Raw genomic sequence first — 20,623 nt, forward strand, 5'->3', positions numbered from 1 at the left:
TTAGTACAGTAATTTGGGGAGACTTCAAAAATGTATAGATATTGGAGCCATTCTTTATCATTAGGAGCTTTTCTTTGAGACCTGTACCTGAACAGTGTGTGCTGAAGATGAAATGTCAGCTCAATCATTCTTCAGTGAGATGTTGATGCATTTTTTTTTCCCCGAAAGATACATTTAAAGGGCAACTCATTTGCGTAACATTTTCACATCTCCGGTCTTGAAAGGGCTTAAGAAGTCAGGACTGCAACCTGAAATCTAATATTATTACTGTTTGCAGTGGCAGAGGACAGAGAAAAGTGTCATTAAAAAGTGTCTTGATTCTCTTTGTAAAAGGATGTTGTGTAAACTGGGGAAGACAGTGAAGGGTTAAACTAGTAAATAGTGTTACAGTTTAGGGCTTTTTAATTGCCTTACCCCAGGCGTTTACTGAGGGTTCTCTATGTGAATTGTGGTGGAATTATTGTGAAGACGTGTTGTTTAAATATTAAACATTAATGTTCTTCTTTTGATGGTGAAGCCAGTATTAAACCCATTAATTTTTCATTAGAGCACCTAAAGCCAAATTTGTTTAAACTCTCAGTTTGCTGCCATCTTCATAATAGAAAACAGCAAGTAAAAGCCGCGCAGACCTGAGAATAAATTGGAGTGAAATATGGGAGCCAGCTACAGGCTTCCTGGCAGGGCGGAGGGGAGATGAAGGGGAAGAGAGAAGCAGCAGGAGGTGAAGGAAGAACAAAAGCAGGTCTGTGAAGAGAGGATGAGAGAGAAAAAGGTGAGCATGTACAGAGCAACAGGAAAGAGTTTGTAAGTATTAAACACACCGGTGCGGTGATGGGGCTAGTGCAACTTCTGCTCAGCAAAAGGCATGAGCTTGTGTTGGGCTGGAGAGGGGTCAGTGTTGGGGGATGCTGCATGCTCATGCGGACAAGCCGCCATGGGTGGGCGAGGGACATGGGGCTTCTGATCCAGAGCCAGTCCCCTTGGAGTGTTGCTGGGGGAAGGAAAGGCAGCAGCACTTCACGGCTGAGTTTGGCCCCAGTTGCATTATTTTATCTCAGCGTGGTTGCAGGATGTGTAAGTCAGCTCCTGCTCACCCGTCCTAACATTGAGGGCTGCACCTGTAAAATCGCATCCAGGCAGGAGCCTGTACTTTCACCATTGTTTTGTGATTGCTGGTGAGAAAAATAACTCACAGGAGGTGTTTGTGTGTGATCTTTTGGAGCATAAATGATTTTAAGCTGTGGTTGGCGGGTATGGTAGTGGCTGGGCAGGGAGATGGAGTAGGAAGCGCTGGATGAGGCTGCATTTGCCAAGCAGGGAGAAGGATTTTACAGTAATTGAGATGTGAAATGCTGAGAGTCTTGACAAGAGTTTTAGCTGTACAGATGGGTAAGGAAGGCCATATCTCAGAGATGTTATGCAGAAAGAATCTGCAGGCGACAGAGAGCGAGGTTGGATGTGAGCCCACAAGAGGCACCCGCCAGAGCCGCTGCCCAGGTGACTCTGCAGAGTGATGGCGTGGGGTGACTGATGGTGGGATGGGTGGAGGGATGGAGAGATGGCTGGAGGGACGGTGGGGTAGGTGAAGGGATGGGGTTGTGCAGAGCTATCAGAAATTGAGGGATCCCAAAGAGGGAGAAGCAAGAAGTGAACAGCTGTGTTATAGCCCTGCTGGGTGAAAGCTGATGGCTGCTTGTCCATGTGAAGCTTAGAGACTTCAGGTTTTGATACAGGTAGGAGACAGGTCTCCAGTAAAGCACTAGATCTGGAGACAAAATAACACACTCCTAAAACAGATGTAAATGAAAATTTCAAACACCTTCTGATTCTGGGGAATGAGAATCCACCCAAAGCCTTGCTAGCTGGACCAGGACACATGGAGATGGTGTTTCTTCCCCTCCATGCCACTGCACAGATGTAATAGTCAACGTCTTTTATAGTTAAGGAAGGACTAGCACCATGTCCTTCACCAGGTGAGATTTCCAGTTATGAAGAAGACTAGAAAGTGATCCATTAATATATAATATAGGGTATTTTATTAGACATAATACAGAAAACAGACCCATATTTAACTTTGGTTATTGGACTCTTTTTTTTTTTTTTAACACCACCTTTCTGTTGGTTTAACCAATCCAGTTAACCATGAGAGAAAATTCGGTTGAATAACAATGACATTGACAGGGACTTACAGACATGTTATAGAATGACTGCAAAATCTGGGGAGTCCTGATACACGGGTGGCATAAATTGAGCTGTCGGCACATGAGCACTGAAGTAACAAGGGTGATCAGGGATGCTGCAGCAGTGGAGATAGTCCAGCCAATAGATGGGGCGGTGAGTGAACAGCACTATTTTCTCTTGGATTGTGCAGGGCAGCTCAAAAAACTATATCTCTGTCACTGGTCATATTTTTTACCTGAATTATTTAAACTCTTTCCTGGAAGGGCCATCTCTGTGTATTCCTTCTTCTAGCCCTGTCCTTCTCTTCCTACTTGTTTTCCTTTCCTCTCTCCCTTATGTGACCAGCTCATTTGCAACATTCCTGCTGCAGTCCCGCCGAGATTCATTTTCACTTTTTTATTGAAAAATTGAAATCTTTGGAATTAAAAGCTCCCAATATTGAATTTTCAGTAACAGGTGAAAATTATGCTCTGCATGATGATAAGGAGAAGGATGCACTGAGATGGGAGTGTGGTGACCTGGGTGCCAGCAGGCTCACGTTTGACCCACACGAGACAGCTGGTGCAAGTGTTTAAAGAAAAGGAAAAAAACAGAGGTCGTTTGGGAAGTGCAGTGGAGAACGTGGTGGAAGGAAAGTTTTCTATTCAGGGCAGGAGCAGTAGTAGTAGGAATTTTCCTGCTTTTTTGATTGCAAAGCAAAAGCAGAAGCAGGGTGCAGAGTTTTTGGGTGATTGATACATTAGTCGGAAAGCACCGGGGACTTGGGGATTCCCTTTTGGGGGAGAAACAGCTTCATAGGTGTTGCTCTGGTTGCTGTCCGCCATCTTCCCCAGGGATCTCCTGCCTGAAAACACCTTGCTGTGCCCCAGCATGTGGCGAGCGGTGGGTTGTGTCAGCAATGGATGAACCCCTCTGCTGCAGCAAATGCAGTGAAACAGCCCATCCCGTTTTCTTTATGAAATCTTCCACCACTGAGCTAATGCAGGCACAGCAACAGCAACATTGTCAGCTTCACTGGCACCCGGTGTTCCTTTAATTACCATCCAGCCTTGCTCCGAACAGGGTTAAGCAAGGCCACGCCGCACTGCCAGTATGTGCTGTGACTGCTCGCCTGGGCTCCCACCAAGGTATTTGCATCTTCTGCTTTTCTGGGAGCATCCTGCTTTCTCCGCAGGGCCTTTTGTGACCACCCAGATGTGTGCCCAAGCAAGAGGTGCACGTTTGGACAGTGGCTGCCCCGGGAACCACATGCCAAGAGAGCAGCCCTGGGCACACTCGGCAGTGGGTCAGGGACCCTCATGGACAGGGGAGCTTGGCCACCTTCACCAGACCTCTGGTATTCCTCATGCTGGGAGCGAAACAGCTCGTGCTAACCAGAGTCAACCCCTTTCCTGGCTGGTATTTCTTTAGGTTTATTTTTTTAAGGTTTCTCTTTCAATCGGGTCTTTAAAACCCCAACCTTGTTTTTCATGTAGCACCACAGGGCCTGGGCAGCCAAGTGCAGAACTGCTGGGGTGCCTGCTGGGGTGGCAGTTAGCAAGTGGAGAAGAGCAGGTGAGGTGGTTCCCTTATACCTTCAAACCACGTCAGAAAACATTTTGCTACTACCTCTCCAAGAGCACACTCCTGCTCAAACGCTGTTTCATTTCCTGTGAAGCTGTTGTTATGGATGGAGACTTTGAAGATGAGGAAAATCATGTAGGTCTGAGTTACCAGCTAGTGATATACTTCCAAATTAATTCTGAAGACCCATACTCTGCTTCTCCTCCCACTGCCTCTCCAGAGCCCAGCCTCACTCCCTGCAAAGTTGGGGGGAGTTTTCTGCTGGCATCAGCTGCTCCAGGTGTAAAGCAGGTTTGTAAAAACCAAAACATACAGCAAATCCCTGAAGTGCCTGGGCTAGGAAAGCAGCAGACAGCCAACACCAAGGGCCTCAGCTGTATTATCCACGCAGGAAGCCCTCTCCAGCCTGAAAGGAGCTACCAGTGATGCACCAGGACTGCAGCATAGCCCCAAGCCCTGGGCTGAGCAGCTGAGCGTTGCCTGGCCCCATCAGGCTGGGCACCCTCTGGCTACATTAGCTGTGAGTCTGCCCCGTGTGAGGAGGTGACAGGAGGAAATCAATTAGGAGGCAAAAGTGTTGTTTGAAAATTGTTTTAAAATTTCACTGTGGCTCCTTTCCTCCCTCCCAGTGGCCCCAGGTTCTTTCTCAGCCGGCCCTGGAGAAAGCAAAGGGTGGCACCATGTGGGAAATGCCACAGATGGATGGTGTGTCATGAGCACAGCTGGATGGATTTGGCACCCAGGTGTCGGTACGGTGCCTGCCAGCTGCCCAGCCACTGCCAGATACTTGTGGCTGAGGGATGAAACGGGAGAGGAGTCTCCCGCCCTGCTTGTAGCACAGCGAGGGAGGCCATTGTACCCAGGGGAGTTGGAGGAAGGCAGTAAACCCTTCCCACAAAACTCCTTGGGGCCAGATTGCCCCTCTGGTGTGGGCATGGAGGGTCCTGGGGCTGCATGAGGTGGCTGCTGCCTTGCAAAGCAGGGGACCTCCCACTGCTGAACCCACTCAGCATGGCCACGGCTGAGCATGAGTGTGGAGGAAGCCTCCAAGGAAGGTCCTCTCCTGCCCTGCCCATGGTGGAGATGGGTGGCCTCAGTGCTGGAGAAGGCCATCTCTGAACTCGGGCAGTCCTGCTGCTGTCCCAGAGGGACATCTTGAGAGATGGAGAAATTAAACATGAAAATAACAGCTGGTAGTTACTTAGGTACAAAATGATCGTGACCTCTTTTTTTTTTTTTTAATGCAAAAAGAGAAATTAAACCCCAGCACTAATTAGTGACATTTGGTGCTTAGGTTGCTAGAAATTGTGGGCTAAATAACCTGGGAGAGAGAACAAGAAAAATGTTAATTGTTATTGCCGAAAGATATTTTCTTAAATGCCCCAATCCATAAGCTCAAAGGCTTGAAAAGTCATGTCGAACCTGATCAGAAGGGAATATAACTAACTGAAGTTGTATGTGTGTATTTCTGAAGAAATATGTGTATGGGTTATGTGTGGAGTGTTCGCACACATGTAAATGGAGCTGGAAATCCACTAGTAAGAGGTGAGATGCTGACGAGTCTTCCCTGGACACAGACGTGTGTACCAGTGGCCTTCAGGAATGGCCAGCAGGAGAGGTGGGCTTTGTGGTTTCTTTCCAACCTCTGGCACTTCCGCATTGATCATGACGTGTCTGGGAATTTCAGTGTTTTTGTTACATGGATGCACATACACCAGTGGAAGAAGGGGAAGTGAGTTGCAATGAGTACTGCCTAGAAGCGAGGAACAGCATAGAATTAGTAAAATAAAAAATAATGGCTTACTATTATGCAAAGTAATATTTAAATGCAATTAATGTGGGTTTTTTAAAGCATATTAGTAGCATAGGAATTCTGAATAACAGTGTGTCACTAAATGGAAATTACAAACTGTCAGTCAAACATTATACAGAAAAGCTTTACAATCAGTAAATATTCCTCTTGTGCATTTGAGAATGAACATATGCTATATTTGCATCCCAAGAAGATGACAAGCATGAGGATGCCTGGCTTTCTAACCCCATGTCAGCTCTGGCTCCACAGGGCTCCGTGCTGCTGCAGGGCCCCAGAGGAGAGTGGCGGCTTTGACCAAAGACGCCCCTGGCTGCTGCGATCACAGTGTCCAGGCCTATCCCCTGTGATGGGCTACTGCAAAAACTTCCTCCAGCTACCCAGGAGGAGTCCTGCCTCCCATCCCTTTTTGCATATTTTGTCAAGCTTGGCTTGCTCAGACCTACTGGTGGGGGTCCCTGGTGACAGCGGGAGGTCCCCACTTCGGAGAGCTGTATGTCCTGCTCCCTCCTGTCTTGCCTGGACAAAACCCACCACATCCCCTGCAATGGGACAAAGTTCCCTAGGCCAGCTGACTCCCCACCAAACTGGGGCAGCACACCGCTTAAAGGCTGCCCTTTGAGAGTGGTTCCCCGCCCTGTGTGTGCTGTTTTTATCACTAGTCATTTTAATGGGACACTCAGTGCAGTTTGTTTTTTTTTTTTTCTTTTTCTGAAGTGCAGCTTGTATGATAAACAATTACAACAGAGATTTCAATAGCTCCCATCAAAGAGTCAACTTTAGCCAACATTCAGGAGAATGTCTCAATATACATTTATTATCCATTTTCCGCACAAGAAAACACTCAACTGGCTTCCATGGAATCAGCAAGCAAAGGCATATTTCTCTAGACTGGTCTCATTTGTAATTTTATTGCTTACTCCTTCCCTCTTTAAAGAGGCTGTCAGAGCTTTTTGATTTCTCATAAGCTGTTAATGGAAATCATGGAAGAACCATTAGATGAAATTAGCTTGCCTTAGCTGTGAGCCCACTGTATCTTCTGCAGGACCACCTCACTCTACTGACATCCTGCTCACTACTGCTGCTCAGCCTGAATAAACAGAAATATTCTGGTGCTGAGCCGGGCACCAATACATCATCTTTCCAATGCTCTGCCCAGCCTGTGATGGTTGCGTGTTATCTATTCCCATCACGCCACACCCCTGCACTTCAGAAAGTTTGGAGATATATGGTACCTGACAGCCTGCAATTAAGGGTTCAGCTGGGCTGTGTAGTGATAGCGCTTTGCCGTCCCTGAAGGATACACACTGCCTTCCTTCAAGAGGGATGTTTGATACATTCAGATTGCTTTTGTTTGTTTTTCTTTATGGAGAAGGTTTATTTTTTTTTTAATTGCTAAACCCCTTTTTCTGTCCTGCTGGAAGCTGGAGTAAAGCAAGTTACTATAGACATCAGCATCAGAGGTACTGCTCTGCTTATTTCATAAGTTTACTTCTGATCATTGAAGTGACATAAGATGATGAAGTATTTCCTTGCCTTACCTTGTTTTGCCTCTCCAGTAAGGACAGGACAGATGTGTGCAGGGCAGAAATATTTACTCCCACAGTAAGTACGACCTGGGGATGTGAAGATAAAAATCTTAGAAGCAACTCAGCAGAAACCCAAGGGAAGATAAGAGCAGCAAGGCTGAAGGGAGGTTGTACAGGGAAGTGCCTGGGACATGGGGTCCCCCGCTGTCCTTGGCACCATATGAAGGGGGAGCCACCATGCACTCCAGGGACAGGGTGAGGGGCAGCACCCTGGCACCGGCACCACGGCAGGAATAGAGGCATTGGGGCACAGCTCGGGCCACGTGCACAGGGTCAGTGTGTGCAGCAAGGCTTCGCGTGCAGTAAGGCTTTGTTTGCAGCACAGCTCCCTGTGAGTTGTTTAAAACACCCGAGCACACTGGCAGGCAGGGCCATGGAGCACAAATGTGGTTAAAGCCACCCTGTCACACCTAGCTGGGGAAATCTGGATGATGGTGTTTGAAAAAAACCAGATTCTTCACATTGGATGGTAGAAAAGGCAGTTTTAACCCCTGCTAGGACAAGGAGGGTGAGCTGCTCTCCTGCCCCACAAGAGGGGATGCCAGCAGTGGCTCAGAGCAGCCTGGAGCAAACACCAGCCCCGCGGTCAGATGAGCAGCAGTTCCATCTTATCATTTCAAGCATCTATAGATTGCAGGTTGGCACAGCCTGCTTTGAGCTAACAATTTGTCTGACAATTGCTCACATGGGCAATTTCCATCCTGCTTGAGTTCAAGGGCTTTGACCGTGCAGAGGAGATACTTCTGTGGGAGTTCCCCACCAGCTCTTGAAGCTACTCTGACATGGCCAGACATGGGTTGTCCCCACACATTTTGGAGCCACCTTAACAGCATGGCAACTGTGACCAGCCCTTTGCTTCTCTGCATTTGGGCATCGGGAAGCCCGTGCTTTTCCCACACCACAGGCAAGACCCTGTTGTGGCTTGCAAGTCAAGCTCAGGGCCCCTTTGCAGAATGAGCAGAGTGCTGGGCAGAAGCAAAGGGGACATAGACCCAATTTTGCTCCTGGATGGAGTTTGGATGCAGCTGAGGGCCAGCTTGGTTGCTGCATCTCTTCCTCAGGGATTTGTTTGGGATGGTGGATTTGTTTGGGGTGGCAGCCAGGGTGGAGAGGCAGCATCCACAGCTTAATCCTTGCTTTCGAAAAACTCACATTTTGCAAAATTCACGTTTTGCAAAATCCAGTTCAGACCCTGTATTGAATGGGGTTCAAAAAGAAAACACATATAACTAATTACAGCAGTTGCATAACTGTGGCATTGGAGCCACCATGCCCACAAAGGGTGAGCCCCAGGGAGGGCCAACCTCAGCTGGGGGCTGCTGGGTGGCAACTGGGTGCTCTGGCCTCCCACACTGCTGCCCTGCATGTGAGCTTGAGTGTCCCTGCCGAGGAAAAGGGACAGTGTGCCCCTGTGCTGGGCCTGTGTGTGGGTGCCACAGGGGAGAGAGGCTGAAGTGTTGTGGGACTGCCCAGTATTGCAGCGTCACTGACCTGGTCTTGCTTCTCAAAACAATAGTGTTGCCCTGCTGCAGTATATCTGCCTTTCCATCTCCACACAAAACACAACAGGTCAGTAAAAAGTGCTGGCAAGGGATGGGGGGTAGGTGCTCCCATCGCTGGGCAGACCTTGGGTTTCCTTCAGCTGGTACACAGACATCTCTGGTGATGCTGGGACAAACACCCCTTGCAAGCCTCATTGGTGGTTTTGACTAGTGGTCCAAGGGATGGATGGGGTGAGCGAGTGGCCTACATCTCCTATGAGCTTTCACCATGCAGGCAGGCTAATAGGGGAGAAAACTTTAAAAACACTGTGAGAAGTTTGGCTTTATTGTGTGACTCCTCAATTTGCCCCAAAGCTGTGGAGCTGCAGTGAGAAAGCTGGTGCTGAGCTGTCCTGCTCTAGTGCACAGGGGCAAGCAAAGCCCTGCTTGAGGCACTGGGACCTCTCCCAAGGGCTTCAGCAGCCATGGAACTGCACCCAGGGCATTTACCATCACTGCTCACTTTGGCAAGGTCCCTTGGGTTAGTCCAATAGCGAGGATTAGGAATAAAATTTAGTGTTTCTTGCCACTTATTTTTAACATTTCTACTATGTTGATAGCAGCAATTTGTTATGGTGATCAAATTGGGCTTCATGAAGCTTGTCGGGAGAGGGGTCTCTGCACAGAGGACTCTCCCCTCTCCCTCCCCAGCTCGGAAGGGTGCCCCACCAGATCTGGGAGAGGCAGATACTGGGGGATTAGCACGCGACGCTGGAAGGGCTGCAGCCAGAGGGGTGGCTTGGCACTGCCGCCTGGATGAGAGCTCGCAACAATGGCGAGCTGCAGCCTGCCAAATCTCAACACAGCAGGCAAGGCTAGGCTCAGCTCTAGCTAAACGAGAGCCGTGTAGGACCCTCCATTTTGGAAGAACGCTAGCAAGGTCTGGCACTTGGAATTCTTGGCATCCACAAGTGTCTTCGCTCTTTCTTATCCCCTCCTGTTCCCAGTAGATTTTGCATCCTTTACAATGGATAAATTATACATGCAGAGTTTACTCTCCTACCCGAGCTTCGAGAATACCCCCGTGCCAGCCAAGGGAGCTGGTGCATGGGGGAATAGCCAGGAATGTTTAAAATAGTCTGGCCATGTGACTTTGGGGACTGGAAAAGAAAATTTTAAAAATGCTTTCCCCCAGCTCCTTAAATGCAAGCGAACTCTTTTTTCTTTCTTTCTTTTTTTTTTTTTTTTTGCAAGAGAGAATCATGAACTGGTGATCTGTGCGCCAGTCACGAGCCAGCGGCTCTGGTTTCCCTCCTGGCTGCAGAAGTGGCCATGCCTGGGCATCGGGGCCAGGAGGGCAGAGCCAGAGCCGGCACGGTGGTGGCTGGATGCCGCCTGGGCCGAGGTGCCGGCACCACTGCTGGGAAGGTGGGAAGGTGGCAGAGCACTGCTGTCCCTCCCTCTTTGGCTGGCGCTGAATGATTAAAACCGAGGGTGGCTGTACCTGCACTTGTACATACAGCATGTTCGCTGTCGTCTCTTTGTACGGAGAAAAGCCAGCCATGAAAAGGGAGACGCGGGTGATGCGGATCCCAGTTTGGGCAGTGAATCAGCTGGGGGAAGCGGGGTGCCCAGCCCCATGTAATCCTCCCTACGCAGCTGCCCACCTGCCCTCCATTCACCAGTCCCCGCGTCCCCCTGCCCGCAGTGGCACCCCCTGGACCCAGCCCACCATGCCTTGTCCTGGAAAAGCCCTGTCTGCCCGGGGATGGGGACAAGGACCGTGCTCCCCAATCTGCCAGTGGCTCCCTGTGCCCTGGGGCAACTGCTGCCCCCTGCCCCAGTGCTGGGGGGCAAAGGGGCAGCAGTATTAATGAAGCTTTTAATGACGACTACTGGCTTGTATTACAAGCATCTGAGTCTCATTTGAATTCAGGCAACTTTAAGCTCTTTTGGCAGTATAAAAGGGCCTGAAAGTGGATTCCAGTCACATGTGCACTTGCTTTTAGACACCAGCCCGGTGCCAGCATGATGTAAAGGGGCCTCTGCAAGCCGGAGAATCAGGCCCTGCATATTTTACACTCTTTTGTAGCTTACTGTGACTCTGCTTATCTCTAACAGTTAAAACCCGAGTGCCAATGGTCTACACGCTGGATACGTATCATGCAAAACCAAATATAGCACGGCTCAAGAACACTCTTTGCATAATGTACATATGTATTTCATTTATTTTTGTAAAAATTCTGCTTAAGCATATGGAAGGGAAGGAGTGATAACACTGCCTAGAGGCAGATATAATGTGGTCAGGCAATGTGCAAGTTTCGTCACACAGCTCGAGGAATGTGCCTGAGTTTGAAGTTGTTACACGAGTCCTGGACAATTCCTTAGCAGGGAGAAGCAAGTAGGTCATACAGATGATTTTGTGACAGGGGTCTTCCTTCACATCAGATGGCAGAGAGCGTCTAAATGCATTTCACCTGGGGCTTATGTTTTCTAACCCAGAACTATGGATGTGCAAGACTCTGGCTGAAAATAACTGTGTAGATCCATATTTAGGAGGCTGCATGCATGAATTTTTCTTCAAACTTTTGGCTTGCCACATTGACGCTGTCCTACCAGTAATTCTACAAACCCGCTGGCTTACATTACATGGCACAACCACTACTGCCAATTGCAAAAAAAAAAAAAAAAAAAAAAAAAAAGAGGCAAGACACTAACAGAAAAAAACCCCAAAACCACAACAAACCACATTTAATAAAATTTAAAGCTTCTTGTCCTCCCTGCACAGGGACAGCCAGACAGGACTAACCCCAGCACCTGGCCCTGGGAGATGCTGGTCTTCTGCCAGTGTTTCAAACAAGACCTGTGCTTTGTTGATCTTGAAGTGTGCCTCTGTTTGTGCTGCCTTTTCCTGCTTTCCTTGTGTGCAGGCGAAATTGTATTTTTAAAAGCCAGAGTGGCTGCTGCTAGAGATTGGGGTAAACCATGTGTCTGCTTTGAATTGTTCATTCATTCCCCCTCAGCTGTGGTGGGAGCTGTCGGGATCTGTTTGACATTGCACTGCACATACCAGCTCCTGGATACTTGGCCAAAGCCAACTGCAACCCTCTGGGGCCACTGGCCAAGCCTCCTGGCCTCGTTGTGCCAAGGAGATCTTGCCGTGCACCCCGGCACCCTGCTGTGGCTCCCGGCGTGGCTGTTCACAGGCTGGGGCAAATGGGAAAGCTGGGAGCACTGGAGCCGGCCAGGCTCTTGCTTCCCCTTACTGATCTCTGCTAGATTTACCCGTTTTTTACAGGTGCAAATGACAGGCCAACCAAGCACATCAGCCTCAGCTGATGTTTGTGGACCCAGCAGTGTGTGAGGCATTTTGAAGCCATTATGCAGAAAGCAGCAGCCTGTACCAGGTGACACACAATTTCAGGGCTGATCTTCCAAGCTGCTTGCACCTTGGGTGGGGAAGATGCTCAAACATAATCTGGAGTTCGTGTTTAGGTTCATCTTGCTTGAAAAAGCATCGAAGCACATGTTTAGCTGTAAGTGGATGATTTAGTGTAATTCTAGATAATTTAGTGTAATTCACCTAAATGGGGTGCTTCCCTAAACGGGTACTGTGGGAACACACCTAAACTAACCTGGAGTCTTTGCTTCTGAGCAACACTAACTGGTGTCCAAAGTACCAGGATCAGGGTCTAAATTGCTTGGTGGAGAAGGGAAGAATGAAGAAATAGAGATCTGAGTGACATGGACATGTGGTTACTCATGGACACAGGCACAGGTTTAACTTGCAGACGTGCGTTTTACCTATGGGTTTGTGTAGATTTTTGCTAACAGGCTTTGCTTTAGAAATTGGGGGGCACAGCATTATCTTACCGGCATGCAAACAGCACCTGCTGAGATGTTGTTTTGCAGAAGAAATTAGAAATACTGATCTGAGTGAGAAGAGGTTGGAGCAGAGATGTTTTTAAGAGGATGAAGAGCTATTGGGGTAACATGCGTAGCAGAGGCAGCAGCCTCCAACAACAAAATATCTTTTTCTGTATTGTGATCCCCGTTTCTATCCCGAGTCATATCTTAATCTAATTTTTTTTACTGATACAAATTTACTTGCTTAATATAGTCTTACACAGCTGTAACTGAGAATAAAATTAGATCTTGGTGTGCTAACTGGGGCCCTGAACCAGAGGAGCAGTTAAGCATACACTTAGTGTGAAGTATGAGAACCACTCCACCTAAGACAGCAAGGGTACTCCTAAGCTTTAGGTTAAGCATTGTTTCAAATATTTGGAGCACACAGTTCACAAGAGCTGGTATCTAACCTGCTCCCATTTCTGCTTAGATACCTCAAACCTCTGAACCTTTTCATGTTAAAATAGTGTTTATCATTTTCCTACCTTTCTTAGAGGAAAATTGCCCTTCAGATTAAGGGGTGAATTTCATTTTAGGAGAACTGCAAGAGTAGATATAAAGACATCTTTACCGACCTTCATTCCCATAGCACTGGGTGTGTTTAATTCCTCCTGCAATGGAGGAATTAGAGAGAGGTGTTTGTAGGAATTCTGTGGTTCACTGACTTGCAGATTGTATGAGACAGAAGGAATGGATTTTAATTTAAACTATTAATTTGGAGGGAAGAAATAAAATAGAAAAGCATGTAAAGATTTACTTGCTCCAAAACCTCTGAAATGTCTCCTATTTTTAGAATACTCTGCAAATGTACACGCATGTATACATACGTATGTATATCTCTGTTATGTAAAGCAACTCTGGCTTCTTATTCACTGTGTTAATGAGCTTTGAAAAGGCTTTGGCATTTCCTTTCCTGTGAAGAGATTTTTGTTTTTAAAGAAATAATTAAACCTGCATATCATAAAGGTACTTTTAAAGCAGCCAGATTCCGATAACTGTATTCAAGCTAAATGCAATCTGGTTGTGCAAACAGTCCCTTGAAGCACTTCCCTTAATACTGACAAACGTTTAGTTGCTTGCTTCAAGCTGATGTTGAAGTACCTGACTGAACTGAGGCCTTATCCAGTGATCCGGGGTGTTTGGTTAGCACCCTGGCGAGCCAGGGGCGAGCTGGCAGCTCAGCAGCAGTGTTGTACCACTGGATGCTGGGTGAGAATGACGCCTTCCTGTTTTACAGCAGCCCTGCACCCATGGAGCTCTGCTCAGAGGACTTCAATATGATATATTTTCAGAGTGCTGTGTTCATCAGGTGAGATGAATGCCCTGTTTTATCCCACACTTAGAGTACAGGCATGAGCCTGAGTAGGAAGGCAAGTTCTGTAGGGGATTTTCCTGAACACTTCCCTGCCGATGGGGGACTTGAAAAGGTGGAAGGGGGGAAGTATGAGGAGCTGGCTAAATCTTGCTGCCCCGCCAAAAAGCACAGATCTGGCCTGTGGAACCACAGGGCAGCCTTTGCCTGTGGTGCACTGTCACACCAAGTCACTGGTATGCCTGGTTCTGCAGCCACATCTCCAGGGGTGGCACTGGGTGGGCAACTCTGGGTGTGCAGGGAGCACAGCACCTGCCTTGTGGGGCTTGTTTTTTGGAATAAAAATTCTGCTCTTCAAGTCTCCATATAAGACTCCATCCTGCTGGCAGTGATTCAGGACATGACTACCATGGACCCCTTCACTGCAACACCACCTCTTACAAAGTCATCAAAACCCAGAGGGAAGCCAAGAATTCCTGAGGCTGGATTGCATCCCAGAGTGTCCAGTAAGCAAAGATGTACATTATATGTATGCCTAAAATGGAAACACGAGCTGGTGCTTGCTTCTACACCTTCAAAGGCAGCAGCCAGCAAACCCTCTGGAGCACAAATGCATGTCCCATCAGACAGCCCACCACACCGGCTGAGAACAAAGGTGAGCGGCAGGTCCCAGCCCACAGGTGGTGGAGCATCTGCAGAGCAGCAGCCGGATTGGGCGGTACACTGGAGGATATCTGCAAATAGAATGATTGCATCCCACCACATCTGTAAGAGAACTAAAACATGCAACAGTCAGAAAACATCTTGGCAAATCAGTTTTGGGGTTTTTTTTGTATAAGTAGAAGGATGTTTTTTAGTAGAAGCTTCTGCCCATGTCCATCACCAGCTGCTTTGTGTGACTTCCTTTTTCTTTTTAAGCTGTCTGTACTGAATGCCAAAGGAAATGAAGCAGGGTTATTTTACACCCAAGTCATATATCCCCTAAGAAAGGGAGCATCCTGCTGTGCCAACTAGTGCTTTCCATACACTGGCAATGCATAGAGAACAGACACAGATTTTGAAAAGTAAAACTCTCCAGGGAGTCAGTCACTGCTCTCCCTGAGGAAATACCATTTACTGTGCACCATCTCCATTCGTTCCAGTGACATTTCTAACCTGTTGCCTGGGTTTTAATACAGTTCAGGTTGTCAAACTGCACCAAACTATGGGCTGCCTTTAGCAGGTAAGAACAATGGGCTCAAAGGATTGGGTTTTGCTGGTCATAAATATTGCTTATTTATGAAGATTAATGAAAGAGCAGCCGGTGTGGAGCTGTCAGGTCATGGAGGTGGACCACTGTTGTCCCTACCCTGCAGACTGCTCTCCTGGCTTATCAGGAACAGGAGGACCGACTCCCCCCTGCTTTTGGTTTCCACTGGGGTCTCAGTGCTGAGCTCCATCCAGAGAGGTGAAAACAAGCAGTTTCCATGTTGCCTGCATTCCCTGAATTTGCATCCCTCCTGTTCAAAAATGAAAAGAAAAAAAAAAGGGAAGGAGAAGAAAGCAAGCCTCACATTTTCTGTGGCATCTCAAGCTGGGGGGAAAGGCCGAGATAAATGGATATTTTCAAGGTCATTAGCTTGTGGAGCTCACAGTTTGTATCACCCTGCCAGAGCTTGGGTTGGAGAGGTTATAGATGTTTTTCAGCTGGAGCAGGGAGCTCATTGTTGGAGTTTGGATCCTCTGCTTGGCTGACAGTGAAAAATCCAAATTCTGGTGGAGCAGGGCCCCCTCCCCTCCTGGGAGGTCTTTTGTCTGTTCATCTGTAGCAGAAAACACAGGGAATTATATGTGCAGTCAAAGATATTGCATTGCCTTGCTGCTATGGCTGCCACCACTGAAAACGCCTCTGGGCAGCTGACCTTCCTGGCAGCCCACCAAAAGAGACACAAGGTCAAGTGTTGTTTGCCATCTTAAAGAAATTGCCTCAAAATGATGTCCAGTCCCTCAGCCTCACTAGCCAGCAGCCCCAAGGTCTGTAGAGAAGAGACAAAGGGAGGCACAGAGTCAGAAACCTGGGGTGTGGGGCAAGACATCATCTCCTGACCCCATCAGACTGCAGATTTTGGGGCACTCTAAGCCAAAGCAGTGACAGGTGGGTGTTTTGCAGCTGCAGCAAGTGCAGCACTGCAGCAACTGAGCCCACCTGCTGGCACGCAGGTGTCTTCTCCTTGCCCCTGCTCCCAGGCCTGCTAAAAGTCACTGCTTTTGGCCATGTGTTTGTCTGAGTGAATGGCCCTTGCACCTGGCTCCTTCCCACACTACCCCTGAGCCCCTGAGGGCTTCAGAGGTGCAGGTGCTGGGAGGCAGTGAAACCCAGCCTCTGCAGGGGGAGCTGATGACACCCTGCTTTACCATCTACATCTCTTCTGCCTTTTTCCATTGCTTTGCCACCCAGCAGTGATGCAGGGCACGGGGAGGATGTGCACAAGAGTAAACAACCTTTGGTGTCATTGCCCTGCCCAAAAGCTGTTGTATCATGCTGTGTAAGACCTGAGGTCTTCCTTCAAAATCAAGAGTTCTCCACTCACCCAGGTGCGGGCTGGGTTTGCTTGCTAGACTGACGCTGCTCCTGGCATCTTGGGCCCCATGGGTTCCAGGCAACTCAGAAATGGTGCAGATAAATTGTTGTTTGGGGTCAATGCCACAGACTGAAATTGATAGAAAATTCCAGCTATTTGGTGTTCAGTCAAGCCAGATGTTTTATAGTCTCTGGTGAAATATCAGTAGATGTATTTCACAGCGGTAAAGGTCAAAGATGGACTCTAATATAAGTGGAGCCAGCATTTTTGATAGCTCTCAGATTACAGGAATATTTACTGGCAGATAATATCTGCAGAGCAAAAACTTCTCACTCTGGAATAGGAGAAGAGTTTCAGCAGTGGCTGGGACCTCTGGGAGCTGTCAGGTCTCCTAAGCCTCAGACACAGGCACAGGCACAGAAGGTCCACAGGGATTTCACATTTTTCTTCCAAGGCATAGAATCGTAGTATCATAGAATGTCCTGAGTTGGAAGGGACCCACAAGGATCATTGAGTCCAATTCCTGTCCCTACATAGAACAACCCCACAGTTCACACCATGTGTCAGAGGGCCTTGTCCAGTCTCTTCTTGAACACTGTCAGGCTTGGGGCCGTGACACCTCCCTGGGGAGCCTGTTCCAGTGCTCCACCACCCTCTGGGCAAAGAACCTTTTCCTAATGTCCAACCTAAGCCTCCCCTGGCACATCTTCCTGCCATTCCCTTGGTTTCTGTCATTGGTTGCTAAAGAGAAGAGTTCAGCATCTGTACCCTGATAAATGGAGCCAAGCTCCTCTGCCCTTTGTCTGTGCACCACAGGAGCGACTCCCTTGGCAGCTCACTGCTGTGATTTCCGCTTATCATTTCCAGGTCACAAAACTGAAGCACAGCGGACCTGGTAGCTGCAACTTCTGGAATCTCCATCACCTCTCCTTCCTTTACTCCACCAAGCCTACAGGTCTGGCTCATCTGCACCGGCTGGGTAGCTGCAGGGAGATGCCTTTCTGAGCCCTTTCTCCCCATTACCTCCAGAAGCAAAGCCTCCAAAAAGCTGCTGCTCTGTAGGGATGCCTCAGGATGGAACAACTAACATTTATTCCTACTTATTCACAGCAGGACAGCTGGACCGATCTGAGATTTAACTGCCAGGTACAGGTCCATTTTGCAACTAAATGTATCCCCAAGATAATCTTCTGTGGAAGTTTTAGTTTATATAAAGATCCATCCCCAAGCATATATAAACTAGGAGCTGCAATAATACAATTTGAAAGTGTATAGGGCATGAATTAGCAGTGCTCTTCCAGAGATATTTCTGAAATGGCACACAGAAATACTGAGAACAGATGTTATATTGCTTTTAGAGGACAAAAATGGGTCAGACCTTATAGCGGAGTTTCTAACCACCACGTAGTCTCTACTGTCCTATATTTCTCAGATGAGAGCAGAGAACACTAACTCTCCTGCTCCAGGTGTCCCAAACCCCTGGAACAATTTTGCTTCTAAAATGCTACTAAGCAGCACCAGTGGCAGCATGGGAGGAAGGTCTGCTTTCCCGTCTGTCATCTTCAGAAAAATAAATAGTCTCCACATTTGAATCAGGCAGAAGTGATCAGCCCAGATATTGCCATCCTAAGAATGAGAGTTTGGGGAGCAAACAGACCCCAGGAAGTGTGGGATGAAGCCCAGTGGATGTGAGTGCCCTGGACACAACACCACTCCACAGCCAGGGGTTGGAGGGGAGGAGGAAGATTCACAAGACCTGTTGGACACCAGGCACATAGCACAGACCTGGCAGCTGGGCAGGAGTCATGCTGGGGCTGGAAACCATGGACTGAGTGGCAGGTTGTGCCTGTAGCCCAGGCAGGGCTGACCTTGGCTGAGGTGGAAAGGACAGATAGCCACGAAGCACCAACAGGACCTCCCCAGCAGACAGAACAGCCTGAAACGTGAGGCCTCCGGGCAGGAGCCAGATCGTTTGCCATTGCCTTGTCAGCGTCCTGGGATGACCTGGACACTGAACCACTTCAGGCTGACTTGATGGCTAGAGAGCCTCTAGCTCCTTGGATAAATAGCTTACCTTCATTTTAACCCATTCAGTTTGGCTAGAAGAAAACTAAAATTCAGATCTTTCATGTTTTGTTGTTGTTGTTTTTAAGGTTTGATTTTTTTTTTCAAGTAATAATTTCCCATTGTGGAGAGTCTTCCTGAAGAATTGCCTTCAAGTCATCTGATGCTTGTTGGAAAATGATGCTTCCCTGCACAGCAGTGGTTAAAAGATGCTCTCTGTGCATTACCAAGGTCATTAATGCTCTGCCCTGACTGCAGGCAGTTATAAGTCAGTCCATGGCTGTGGTAGCAAAAGAGTTACAAGAAAGGAAAAAAGTTTGCACAGGCAGCATATCTGTGATTCCTGCTAGCAGGCCCCCAGGACAGCAAAAAGCAGGTGGTGACACTTCACTGAAGACATCAGCAAAAGCCTCCCTGCCTCCCCACACAACCCAGGCTTTGGCTCCAGTGTTCCTATCACAAAAGCAACTGGGACAGAAGGGCTGTGCTCCACAGGCATGGCAGAAATCCCAGACAAGGTCTAAGAGGGAGGCCACCCGCCTCCCCGAGTGCCTGCAATGTCCGGACAGGGCTGCGGGAACGGCTGGACCTGGCGAGGCTCCCCCTGGCGCTGGGGGTCACAGCCCGATGGCTCCCAACTGCGTTGTGTGCTAATGATGCTAATGAGGGCGAGCACTGGGGACGAGCATCTCCAGAGCAACCAGGGAGACAACAGCAGGAACGCATGCTGGCCTCAACCAAGTAGGCCATAAGTCAAAACAGGCTATCACACCCAAAATCATGTCAGGGGATTTGCTAGCACCAGTGGAAACCTTACTGGGTTTCATGCTTTAAATAAACTGGCCTAAAATATCCTTGCTAGGTACCCAGTCAGAAAAATGCCCCAAACTGGCTGAAAGCCTACCAAGGCAGTCAGCAATGCAAAATAATTCAGCTATTCAAAACCATTCATTTTTCATGTCAGCCCTTGATTAACAGGCACTTAAATTAAGGTTTGTTTGTTTGTTTATTTGTTCTTCTGGGATTAGCTGTTTCACTTTGAAAGAACACAAGCCCCCCAAAGGATAAATGGAGGTGACATGCAGCCAGTGTCTTCCCACCCTCCGATTTTTTGAAAGGCTTAGATGACTTCTGACTCTCCTGGGTTTCCACCTGCTCGAGATGTGCAATAGGAACTTTGTGGGTGCATCAGGTGGCAAGAAGCTCATGGCTATGCTGTATCAAGGTAAGATCATTGGCGTAGCTCAGGTTTGGTGACTGATAATGCAACAGACAGGAGGCTTTGAGTCTTCCCCTTATCCTAAAACACCATCCGAGGGAGGTGATGCATGGCTCTAAGGGCTCTGCTGGAACAAAGGTTGGATGCACTGCTCATCTTGGTGAGAGGAACAGAAATTAAACTTCATGAACTTGAACAAAAGACTAATCTCTGGGAGGGGAGAGAAGAGGGGAACCACAGACAATTAGTTCTCTACAGGCTCTGACAGAGTCATTAATGAGGGATAATATCCAATTAAGGAGGAGGATGTGAAATCTGGGGAATGCCTGCATATATTCCAGTAAATTGCTCGTGGCTCCTCTCTGTTCCCCTCCCCAACTTCGATGATCATCGAAAGAGGAAAGAAATGTTTGAGATATAGTTGATGGAAACACTTGGAGCCCACAGGTAGGTGGCTTGCTGCCCAGCTGTCCTCAGAGCATGTCCCTGCTCACATACCTCATCAGAAATGCACGTATTGAAGGGTGCACGAGAGGGAGCCTAAAAGGTTCTGGCAATGATTTAACTCAATTAAAGTCTGTGGGAGGGTTCAGCTTCACATCATGAAGCAAACACAGGATGAGTAACTGATATAAAACTGAAAGGCACTTTACTTGTGTCTTTTGTCTTTAGGATGGCAGGAGATGGATAATATTCCTGCGCTGACAGGGTAAGGCTGGAGCTCGGCAGACTCTTGTAAAGCATTATGGGGTTTTTGTTGGCAAAAAGGTCATCAGCAGCTTGGAAATGCAGATTTCTTTCCAGAAGGAAGTATTTTTTCTGAAAAAAGCCCCAACTTTCTACCCATTTCTGCATGTCTTTAAATGGAACTGTTAGTCCTGTTGGTGTGACCTAAATCAGCAACGTCCTGCATAAGAAAGATAAATAAGTCATA

At 48.0% G+C, this 20,623-nt stretch overlaps 1 long non-coding RNA gene across 1 annotated transcript; it reads left to right on the forward strand.

Annotated features, from left to right (window-relative positions):
* Positions 1-628: 628 nt before the first annotated feature.
* LOC139827712 (uncharacterized) lies at positions 629-19,569 on the forward strand. The gene is made up of 3 exons (XR_011738630.1): positions 629-772; positions 17,274-17,552; positions 19,499-19,569. It is a non-coding gene; the product is annotated as an uncharacterized lncRNA (long non-coding RNA).
* Positions 19,570-20,623: the final 1,054 nt, after the last annotated feature.

This window comes from Patagioenas fasciata, chromosome 3, assembly GCF_037038585.1.
Source record: "Patagioenas fasciata isolate bPatFas1 chromosome 3, bPatFas1.hap1, whole genome shotgun sequence".
NCBI classification, from domain to species: domain Eukaryota; kingdom Metazoa; phylum Chordata; class Aves; order Columbiformes; family Columbidae; genus Patagioenas; species Patagioenas fasciata.